The following is an 11,444-nucleotide window of genomic DNA, read 5'->3' on the forward strand; positions in this document are numbered from 1 at the left end:
TTGTGTCTTGTCTCATCTATTTTGCAATTCCAGCAGCTCTGTTTGGCCTTGCAGTGGAAGCGGTGGGGTTGGTGGCAGGTTTACACTGGAGTCAAATTCCATTCACACTCCCTCACTTAATTCATGCCTCAGCACAGGCACTCGCTATTTGTAATGCCTGCTTTCTTTTTTTTTCTGTGTATAGTCTGGGCACTTTCCATAAATGCAAGGATGTGTCCATAATATTTTAAGGCAACACTTTATTGTTGTGCCGAGTTAAATGTAATCTAGGAGCACAATGCATAAAGGAGTCAAGATATATTAAAGACAAAAATCACAAGTGAAGCAGATTTCTGGTTGGAAGTTTGTTAAACTTTATCTGTAGCCCGAGTCTCTGAAACCGGCTGTACTAAATAACTAGACTGTCAGACAAAACCTTAAAATCAGCCAAGCCCTTTGGAAAATTGTTGATGTTTTTGTTCCAGAAAACTCTCTAAAATGAAGATTTACACATCTACACTGCGACTTCTGTGAACTCACCCAATTCCTGGTGATGCGGCGCCAGAAGTTATTATCTTGGCTCCTTCATCATCATATCGTAGCAGTACCTGAAGTAAAGCTTAGAAATCCAATCATATGTAGCGCGCTGCATTTTTTTATTAATTGGTCATCAGCTAAAATTCTAATTTTTTTGTCAATTACAATAATCGCACAACTGCGAACGTGCCCATCTGTTGCGGATGCGGCCTTAATCAGACGGAGCTTCCCCTGCAGCTGGAGCAGCCACATCTACTCAGAGAAAGTGGATTATTATTTTACCGGTTACCAACAGAAGAGATATCAAAATGAATGTGGCTGATGAATCTAAATTTAATTCCTTCCTCTTGTACTTGTTCTCCCATTTGCAAACATAAGCATAAGAAGAATGAAAGTCCTTATCCCTCTTGTTCTTGGGCTAGCATAAAAGCACCAGAGGAAAAATAAAATGTTGCAAGAACAAAAAAGGTATGATTTTACGAGTCACAACTACGTGGAAGGAAGTAACTTTTACCAATCATAAACGTGACTTCCTCTTGTGATTGGTAATTTCATTAGCGGATAACATCCCAGTCTTTTCATCCATCATTCTCAACCAATGACAGAAAATGCGCAGCACCTTAAAATATTAACAGTACCTTAGTATATTTTGCAAACTCAGACTTCCCTAATACATTGTAAGCATTTTTAAACTGAAGTGGTTGCATCGTGCAGGTCAATAAAGCTGTTACACCTTAAACATTGTTTTAAAGGCCTGACCATCTAACAATGCTTTTGTTGCAGCTTTTAATGAACAAGAGTATACAAAAAAAAAAGAATGTGAAATCTAGGTTCAGTTAAGCAAAAATATCTATAACAAAATTACAGAAAGTATATAAAATCATGATTATGATCACTATTATGCAGCTCTACCTCCTCGGTAAAGAATAAATCATCTGACTTGACAAAACAATGACCTTAATGAAGTTTTTTGTGATTATTTTCATGTTTTCTTAATGTATTTTTTCCACATTTATTAGTGCGCCAATGCCTTCTGCGGCATCCACAAGAATGGCCCAAGTTCGTCAGCGAGGTTGAACCACAGATGGATTGATGCTACGTGGGCTGGGATGCTCTGGAGGGAAACTTGGATCGTTCTGCAAACTACAGATAAGCAAAGCTCAGTTGTGGAGTTTGAGATAACATGATGCGTGTCTGCGTGCTGTCAACTTGTGCATTAGTACAGCCAAAGGGGGCTTGGGGGGCGGACGTCCACTTAATTAAATCAATTAGAGCGTGAAGGGCCCGTCAAAGCCTCTGCCGAGAACAACAGAATCGAACGAACTCTGAAACAAAAGCTGAACTCTCTTTATGAGTCAGACAAGCTGCAACATTTTCCTCTGAACCTTTTTAGACAATACAAACCCAGACCGATGCGATCACGACCATCCATCTACCAACAAATGAAAAAACGGTCTGGTTCACATTTAAAGAATTAACATTATACCCTGCTTTAAAAAAAATTCATCCATTCATCAACATTGTTCACATTTTTTTGCTCTCTTTCCTTGTTGGTCAGTTTTAGTAACGAGTTAAAGTAGCAAGCTTTTGTCCCAATTTTAAAATTACCTTTTACGGCCCGCTAGATTTCACTCTCATCACGTCCTCCTGATGGCTCAAGTGGTAATTTTCTTCCATGCAAGACAATCCCCATACACATTAAAGGAAAGAGTGGGGGGACTGTTGCAATTTAACGAGCAGCTCTCTGCATGTTTATGAATTTATGCTCACTTTCTCTCAAGTACGGAGAAGATGAAGTTACAATCTGCAAGACGATCTTCCAGAAAGCCTCGAATGGATCACGGCCTCCCTTGTCTCGAGACGCATTCTGACAAGTAAAGAAGAAAAATGAGAATTTTCCTCAAAATGGGAGTTTAATTTCACAGCAGTCTGGAAAACTGCTGCACATTAATTTGTCGCTGGCTGGTTTTATCGTTCCCTTTCTGATACGCATTTGGTGAGACGTGGTTAAGGCCAGAGAAAGGGTAAAAACTCATCAACTCAAATGGCTGCTTCAAGTGGTTCTTCAAGTCAAAAAAGTTTTGATTTAAAACAGGAAGACGGAAGCAGCGCTGGAGAGTAGCGTGACGTGACTCAGTTGTTGCTGGTCTGAGAAAACCCTCGCATGACAGCCGCGTATATTCCCACATATTATATCCCACAGATCCCCGAAGATGAAAGTAATTCCAGGAAGAGAACGTTCTCTTTTTCCATCCAGTGGATCTACACAGCAGATGTTTTTCCTCTCCCTGATGATTGCTTTGCATTAGGGGCATCTACTTTTTTTTTCTACTGAATTACCACCAGGAGCAACAAAGCCTGCAGACTTTCCCCATTCTCCAGCAAACACACAGGAACGTTGGCCTTCAAACCAGTCTATGGAAAAATGACTTATTTTAGCCTTTTGCCAGTTTCTGCTACTTTAGTGATCCCCTTCGAGGCCATCTTGGGTCTTATACACCACTAAACAGCATTTTGGTTTCTGTGGAAAACTAGGCTTCTACCATATTTACTCACAAACTTACCACTCCTCCCAGTTTCCTGCCCTTTCTTGCCATCCCAACCAATGCCAAGGATTAGGCAGGTTGCCCAGTGGTGAACAGGGACAGTGAGGCCGACAGACTGAAACCAGTTGTCTGGCATTAATTGGGAACTCAAGTCTGAGTGTTGGCGAAAGCAGATAATGACTGAGATGAATGTTAAGAGAATAAATAGGAGAGAGAGAGAAAAAAAAAAGAGTAGCAAGAAGCAGAAAAAGATCATGTCTGAATGAGATCCAAATTTAAACAAGTTCAACAAAATCCCCTTTTTTTTTTTTACTTTAGATAGTCAAAAAAAAAAAAATCACAAATCACAAATGGATCAAACATTCTGACATCAGATGATCCCAGCATAGCTTTGGCTGGCTTTAATAATAATTTTTGGAGTACTAATATGTTTAATTAGCCTATTATCTGTTAACATAATTGATTCAGCTGTTTCACAACACGCAACTTCAATATTTATTAATCGTTATCTGGTGCTCAGTGTTGCGCAAGTTCACTAAGCACAACCACAGCTCACACAGTTAACCTGAGTCAATATGTTGTTAACCATCAGAAAGTTTTTAGCTGCGTTCAAAGTCCCAAAATAAACAATATGGCATTCATCTACATTTTAGTATACAAAGTATACCGTCACCTCATCGCTCATCCACTACAACAGATTCTGCAGTCTGTGTTAATTTCCACTGGATTCACATTTAATACATCTTAATTTCAGGACGCTTATCTGGAAATTATTGCAATAGTAATGTTGAAATAACTCACTGAGTTGAAATAAAACCGCAATTTCATGATCACTATAGGCACCATGTGGGGGCACCTACTGCAGGGAGACTCCAAAATCCAGAAAAATTAATTTGTCATTAGCAACCAAGAAGAAATTGTACATATTTGGGATACAAAAGGACACAAATGCTGCACTGCAAATGGTTATTTGAAAACAAATGTACTGAAAAGGTTTTTTTTTTTTTTTTTTACATCTATATGTCCAATCATACAATAAAGCATTTCATTTTTAAATACTCTCCGTTCATCATCAAAAAGTAAAAGATTATCCATTTCTTTACTATGTCTGGATACTACAGGTTTAATCATGAATCAAGCTTACAAACTGAAATAATACACGGTAGGTCTCAAAGTCCAGTACTCAGGAGCCACTTACCAGCATTTTTTTTTTTTGTTTCCTGCTCAAAAACATCTGAATCAAAGTTCAAGGCCATTTATCTGATTCAGGCATGTTAGACGCAAGAAGAAGGGCAATGGCTCTCAAGGACTGGAGTTAGAGACAGCAAAAATAACCTTGTTGCTGTCTCAATAACCTGAGGGTATGAGGAAAAAAAACATACCAACACATTTTCAAGTAGTACAGTTTTTAAGCACCGTCTCATAAGTTGGTCCAAAGTCCCGGAAATAGCAGTAGAATCCCAATTGCTATGATACTATAGTCAGATTTAATCTCCAAAGTGTTTTAGACGTTTTAGCGACACGTTATCAAAATCCTTAAAAGAACCATTTGCTCGGCACCCACCGAGCAAGTAGCTACAGATCAGTCTCAAAATTCAAACAATTAATAAGTTGTGCTTTAAATAATCTAGTTGACATTCAGTCAGAACTGAATTAATGAGCCAGCATGATATTCAGCGTTAAGAAAAAGGGGATGACTACAAAATCATTAGCTCTTAAACCAAATAAGCCATGTAATTAATGTTTAAAAGCTAAAAATTTTTACCAAAAGTTTCCCCAGTTTCAAACACAATCAAGTCCTAGAGCAACCTGTCATACACATGTTGAAAGTACAGAAGATTTTGTGAACTGTGACCTGAAGTGACTCTTAAAACCACTGAGGCGTGTCAGATTATACAATTATAATACAATTCTAAATCTAAATCCCAAGCCCTTAATGCGTTTCACTAACATCACCACAGATGTAAACACAGTGCGATTATAGGTACCATATTTCTAGATCACTGGGTCACAGGAACAGGTTGAGCCGTTATGGCTGCTGGTCCTCCCAGTTCAACAACAATCCCATTCACCAGGTTACAGATGCCCAGTAAGGCAAAGGCCTTTATTTTGCCATCAACATGATGAGCTTCATGAGTAATTTTCTGTCTCCTGACCGCCCATCTGTTCCTACGCTTATTAATTCCCCCTTTCTCTCTCTCTCGCTCTCTCTCTCTCCTACAGAGCTTAAATTTTCCCAAAGGGAAACAAACATGACGCTCTCCTCGGGACAAAAATACAATATGTGAAAAACATTTCCACTTCCTAAATATGCTTTCCCATCTCTGGATCCTAAAGATTACGGCTAAAAATTAAGTTATCGTATTTTGCCAACAAACAAACAAACAAACAAAAAAAGAAAATAAACACCTCATAAGGGACAGAGAATCAATTATAGCAAAATGTTTCTGATCCTAAACTGTAAACCTAAAAACACACAAAAAATATTCTGCTTACTTCCCAATAGGAAAGTCATAAGATACAGGCCACAAGATCCATGGCATTTTATTTTTTTTTTACATATTTTTGAAAAAGTCACCACAAACACAGATAAAGGTTTCAAACCTCTAATCCATCAGACGAAGGTGTGGAGGCCTTTAAACCACCAGCAGTGACTCGGGACATTTCAAACGCATTAAGCAGGAGAGGAAGAGGAGCAATTAGTCTGATGTTGTGACTGCGTTTACAAAAGACTTCATCTGTCAAAACATTTCTCATTGGATCACTGCATCTGAACAGAGATCCAATGCAAAGACTTAAAAAAAAGATACATTTTTGAACAATAAAGGAGAACAAACCCAGGAGCTTACATTGAGATACTTTATGTCCAATACTGAAGCACCAACCAGCATTACGACCAAACCTAAAAGCTCAAAGTCCTTGAAATTCACGCACCTTGTATCAAACTGTAGTTCAAAGTGCTGAGGAACAAAACCACGTTTTCAAAATGAAGCTCGTTATCCCATTAACCGGTTGTCGTTATGTCTTCATGTTCTGGAAAACTAAATGTATCAATTTACTAATCATTAACCAAGTTTACTATGTTTTATATCCCCAATATTACGACCAGCACTGGCCCAAGAATCACCAAGTACCCAATGGTTACCATTTTAAAACATTCGACTTTGTTCATTTGTGATAACTAGTAAAGCAACTGAATGTGAAATGAAGGTTCAATTTATGCTGTACCGACAATTATTTTACATACAATACTCAGGTTAGCTTTTGAATACGTATCGTTTTTAAAATGGCCTAACGTGTTATTAGCTGAAGCTCAAAACTTCAAGCTAATAAAAAAGAAAAAAAAAAAAAGGAAGTGAATTCTTATAAACAGAATTACGGTACCAAAACAAATTAATCCAAATTACAATGAAATCTAGCTCTTTATGTTCTCAGCCCTTTCACACAATAAAGAGAACGTTTGAGATTTGAGCTCTACTCTAAAAATACGAAGACCAGAAAGGAAGTGAACTCTAAAAAGACCAACAGGAAACAATGGTGAACAGAAAGCATTACCAAAGCACTCTGTTGCTGATCAAATGTCCATAAAACAAACATTAGAGATGGTTCAGATTTTCAAGGTTACGACAAGCCAGTGTCTTCTTGGGAAACACCCGGGAAATGGTTGTTGTTAATGAATGTGACTGGTGATCGGCAAGTCAAATTCAAAACCCGAATTAATTTACGCTCAGAGAACACACCGCGCCGCAGCTAACGCTAAAAAATTATCCAGTCAGTGAGGTGTTTAAAAAGTAATTACAAAAGCTAACCAGTAATGCTAAAGTAAACAAGAATTTTGACTTTTATTTTTATTTTTTTTAAACAGTCACTCCTGTCAAAAATAGTGTTGCTTCGTAATCGTTCTTGATATAAATCATTTTTCCTGATGGGAAAAAAAAAAAAAAATCCCTTTTTTACACAAATTAGCACATCTTTTTTTTTTTTTTTTTTTTTACCAATTCAAAATCTGAAGCTCTCGTCTTAAAAAAGATTTTTAAAACAAGTATTATTCAGAGAAATTTTATTCTGAGAAATTGAGATCGAAACCAAGTACAGTAAATATACAACTTGCTCTTCCTGTTATAGCTAAAATACCCAGTCAGCCTTTGCACCTCACCTTTACTAAGCTTTCTGAGATGGTAAAAATGTTAGGCATTCAAAAGCTCAAAGTGTCCCTGCTTGACATGTTGTAATAGCAGTTTCTGTGATTCAGGTCTAGGAGTCCAGAGTGTGCTGCTGCCAAGTTCCACCTACGTAAAACAGCTGAGTGAACCTTATCTTAGTCTCAAAATAATAATGTACTGAACTCAGAGGGTGTGTCAGCAGAATGGGTGTGCAACTGAATATAGGAATAGATGCCGCCTTGCACCTGTAACCCCTTCATTAAGACTGCAAACCTGTAGTATAACTTTGGGCCTCTTCGGAAAAATGCTGATGAATCAATGATAATTACTACAATGCATCTTGCAATTAACAGAAACTAGGCATATAGGCACCAACAAGCCTTTGGATGCCATTTTGGCTCCAACCGCTTGATTGGTGATGGGGGTCACTCGCTTGACCGACTCCTTAAAAATGTTTATGACCTATTTGGGGTTTATAAAAGCCCCACTGAAATAGTGAACAGGCCCAGAATATCAATGGTTATCCATTTATTTTTACTATTAGCAGCATAGGGCTTAAGATGTGTTCAATGTGTCTCGGAAATCTGAGCTGGAACTGAAGTCACACCTAGGTTAAGTGATTTAAATTGGTAAGTCGGAAAAGAGTGGGATTTGTTTTGATGAAAAAATGGTATTGACATAAACAATATTGATTAGTTTGATTGTTTTTTTTTTCAAATCAAGTAGCAATATGCAACAAGTTTCTTCCATTTTAAGAAATAAGGATTGACAACTGCATCAAATAAAAAGAAAAAAGATCAACTTAAATGGCCACAGATACAGATTTACTTATTTTGACTCTGAACCAAGACTGTCATTGCTAATGTTAGCTCACAGCAACAAATCACATGGCTAGAAATTAACTGCAAAATATACAATTAAACAGACGTTTTTAGAGGGATCTCTGTTTTCTGTAATTAATGAATAAAACTTGACACATTAAAGCCTCACAAATCATTCCTAGGTTAAAAAAAGGCACTAAATTCAACAATCATTTACAGCAAGTGCATGGTCCAACAGGTTTAACGATGCACTCCATCATGAGAACCGACGACCAGATAATACCTTACATTTTATATGTGATGCAGGAAATTATGGGATACCAAATATAATGTTCCTCTGAGGGTGTTGTTGTATTATTTTATTCTCAAGATCAACTGACTTAAAGTGTAAGCACATTCTTAAATGCTGTCCAATTTCTACCAAGATGGATAATAATATACTCTAGAAAAAGTAACGTGATCAACTGGCTAAATAAAGGCATGTTATCTTTAAATTAGGCATTTATTTTTGCTATTTCTTACCACTTTCTTTCAGAGGGATATTTTAAACCTGCACACCTGATCTTGGCATCAACTGATAGTTACTTCAATGCCAGTCCAGATAATCTCGTTTGTTTTGGAGTACAACTCCTAAAATTATTGGAAACATTTGTAATTAGAGGGATGGATGGTGCAGTTCCCAATGAAAGCCACTAGAACCATTGATAAAGCTAGGCATGTGGCACCAGTCGCCAATCTCCAGTGTTTTGGCAAGTGCGGGTCATTGTGTAAGCTGTTGCGGCTTCAACAGGAGATCCACCACACAACAGGGCGCATTATGATTGAATGAATGAGAAAACGTCCGTCTGGATTTATTACAGACAATAAATGTGATGAACGTTACAAATAAAAAGCAGATGTCTCACTACATGGAGATTTCTCAAGACCTGTTTGTGGATTGTAGCCCTCGATCGCAGGCCTTTATTAAGTGGCCCCGAACAAAAAGATGGGGAAATTATGATGTAGATGAACGTAAGCCTTTTGATTTTGCTTTAAACGTTAAAGAAAAGTAGACATGAAGCAGAAAAGAGATAAATCAGGGACGAATTGAGGTTTGAGCTCGATGTGTGGTTAAACCACATCTGAGTGGACAAAGAGCAGGCGTCAAAGCGTGAAAGTGACACCAGTAAGCCGCCGTCTTTGTCCCAACTTTTACTACAGTTTCCAGTCTCCTCAAAGACGGATCAAACTAAACCATAAAGATACAAAAGCGTCCAAAGTAACCGGTTCAGCCCCACCAACTTAACACAGTTCATTTGTAAGGTTTGCAGGCTCTTACCTTAGTGTTCACTCCAGTGAGAATGGGCAAACAGCGACACGCTCAACACGCCACAGCCACAGCCCGAGAGCCAAACAATAAGTAACTGAGCCCGCGTGAAAGTGACGAAAACCCCACTCACATCCACATATCCTCCACTTTAACTAATTTTCCTTCTTTTAAAACACGGGCTGGGCATGTAGTGCCCGACCTGTCCTCGCTTGTTTTTCCTTCGCAGGCTGACTGCCTCCACCTCGAGCACGTTTTTCAAGTTAGCTAGGGCGAACTGCGCACTTCCGGTCTGACGCTTCACAATAAAACAAAACAGGAAAGTTATGTTTACTGGCCATCCGTTTAAATTAATAAATGAACTGCAAAAAGAGATACCCTACTGTAGGCACTCATTCGAAAGGACTTTTGCTGTCCTAAGATAGTTATCAGGTGATTATGAGGAACTTTTCTCACCCTGAAATATTGAGTCGATAATTCCGTTATTACAAGTAAACATTCATTCTCCCAAATAAAAAAAAATAAAAGATTTGATTATTCCATTTTCATGAGAAAACAACTTTTACTATCATAAGGTAATTAACCCATTATCTTCAGATAATTAAAAAATATTTACGGCAGGCACGGCTGCTACTGGTTTCACTGAAAATGGCAATAGTAAATATTTTAACTAAAATGGACAGTAAATGAAGAATATCTTCTTACCACTGCATTGTTTCGCACTGACTGGAAAAAGATTGAGGTTTTTTACACCAATTAGACAAACAAGGGTCTTCAACTCTGGGCCTTGATGGCCAATTTCCTGCAACTTGTAGACGTGTTTCTCCTTCAACACATAAGTCAAATGATCTGGATTTGAGCAGGAATCTGGAGAAATTGACTCCATACTGAGGAAGTAATTCAGTCATCTGAGAAAGATGTTTTGAACCAGGAACACATTTAAAAGTTACCAGACACCGGCCCTTGGGGACTAGAATTGAAGGCCGCTGTTACACTGATAAGTAAATTGAATAAAGCTGATTATGTCTTCATTATCACACATGTTAACAGGTAGAATATTATTTGTCTGTAAGTGCTGTTAAAGCAGAAAAATGGGCAAGCATAAAGATTTGAGCTAGTTTGACGAAGACAAATTATAAAAGCATGATGATTTTGTCAGATCATCCCTTGTGGGCGATGTCGGTCTTCAGCTCACTCTCTATTTCAGTCCAGTTGAAGGTCTGTTACATTATTGGGCAGACAAGTCCGATCTGCAACATGACTTTATCTGTTGGTAACACATTAGCACAAACCTCATCATACACCTTTGAGGGTCAGGTAAGGTCCATGTGTTGAGAAGTTAGCACTGTTTTGGCATCAAAATGGGAACCAGCACATTAACAGGACAATAGTCATAAAGTTATGCCAAATCAGCAATGAACATTAATTGGCCACTTTTTAGGTACTCCTGTTACTTGTTAACATTAAATTGAATCAGATAATCGGATGGCAGAAACTCGGTGCATGTAGGCATGTGGTGAGAGCAACTTGTTTCAAGTTCAAATCATAATGGAGAGAAAGGAAATTTAAGTACCTGGTGAGTGTTTAAGATCAAAAAGTTACATTTAGGGTATTTGTATATTCAAACATGTCTACTTAAAAAAATCATCCAGATCTGACTTAATATACAATCAGATTTAACTTAACTGAAAGTGGTGCGGATTTAAAATACTTTTGTGGTCAGTTGCTCAACATTTACCTTCACACAAAAAACTTTATGACTATTTGCAATGTAAATAATTTCATTGTCTTTTCATCATTTTAATACCTATCTTCTTTTCTTGATTGTACTTTCTCCTTTGTCTTTATTTTTATTTATCTTTTTTTTTTTTACTTTGCAGTGAAATTGGGGTGTCGAGCTCTTACGTTGAAAGAACAAACTTTTAATTTCCGGTTTGACGTTGCAGTTTTCCTACAGCTTTATCGCGGGTCCGCTTGGTGACGTCGCTGACGCCGGGACTAGTACAGGACAACGCCGGAGGAGAAGGGACAGATTGTGGATGAATATGTCGCCCCTTGGCGATGGCACTGAGAAATGGGTGATACTTTCCTT

At 37.9% G+C, this 11,444-nt stretch overlaps 1 protein-coding gene across 1 annotated transcript in view; it reads right to left on the reverse strand.

The window, feature by feature from the left end:
- nck2a (NCK adaptor protein 2a) overlaps window positions 1–9,633 on the reverse strand; it is a 34,136-nt gene extending 24,503 nt beyond the window's left edge. Inside the window, exon 1 of the mRNA XM_015034622.1 lies at window positions 9,365–9,633. The gene's annotated coding sequence lies outside the window, so the exon portion shown is untranslated. The remainder of the gene's footprint in view (window positions 1–9,364) is intronic.
- Between the last annotated feature and the right edge of the window lie 1,811 nt (window positions 9,634–11,444).

This window comes from Poecilia latipinna, unplaced genomic scaffold, assembly GCF_001443285.1.
Source record: "Poecilia latipinna isolate Pla-1442-1.1 unplaced genomic scaffold, P_latipinna-1.0 Scaffold307, whole genome shotgun sequence".
Taxonomy (NCBI): domain Eukaryota; kingdom Metazoa; phylum Chordata; class Actinopteri; order Cyprinodontiformes; family Poeciliidae; genus Poecilia; species Poecilia latipinna.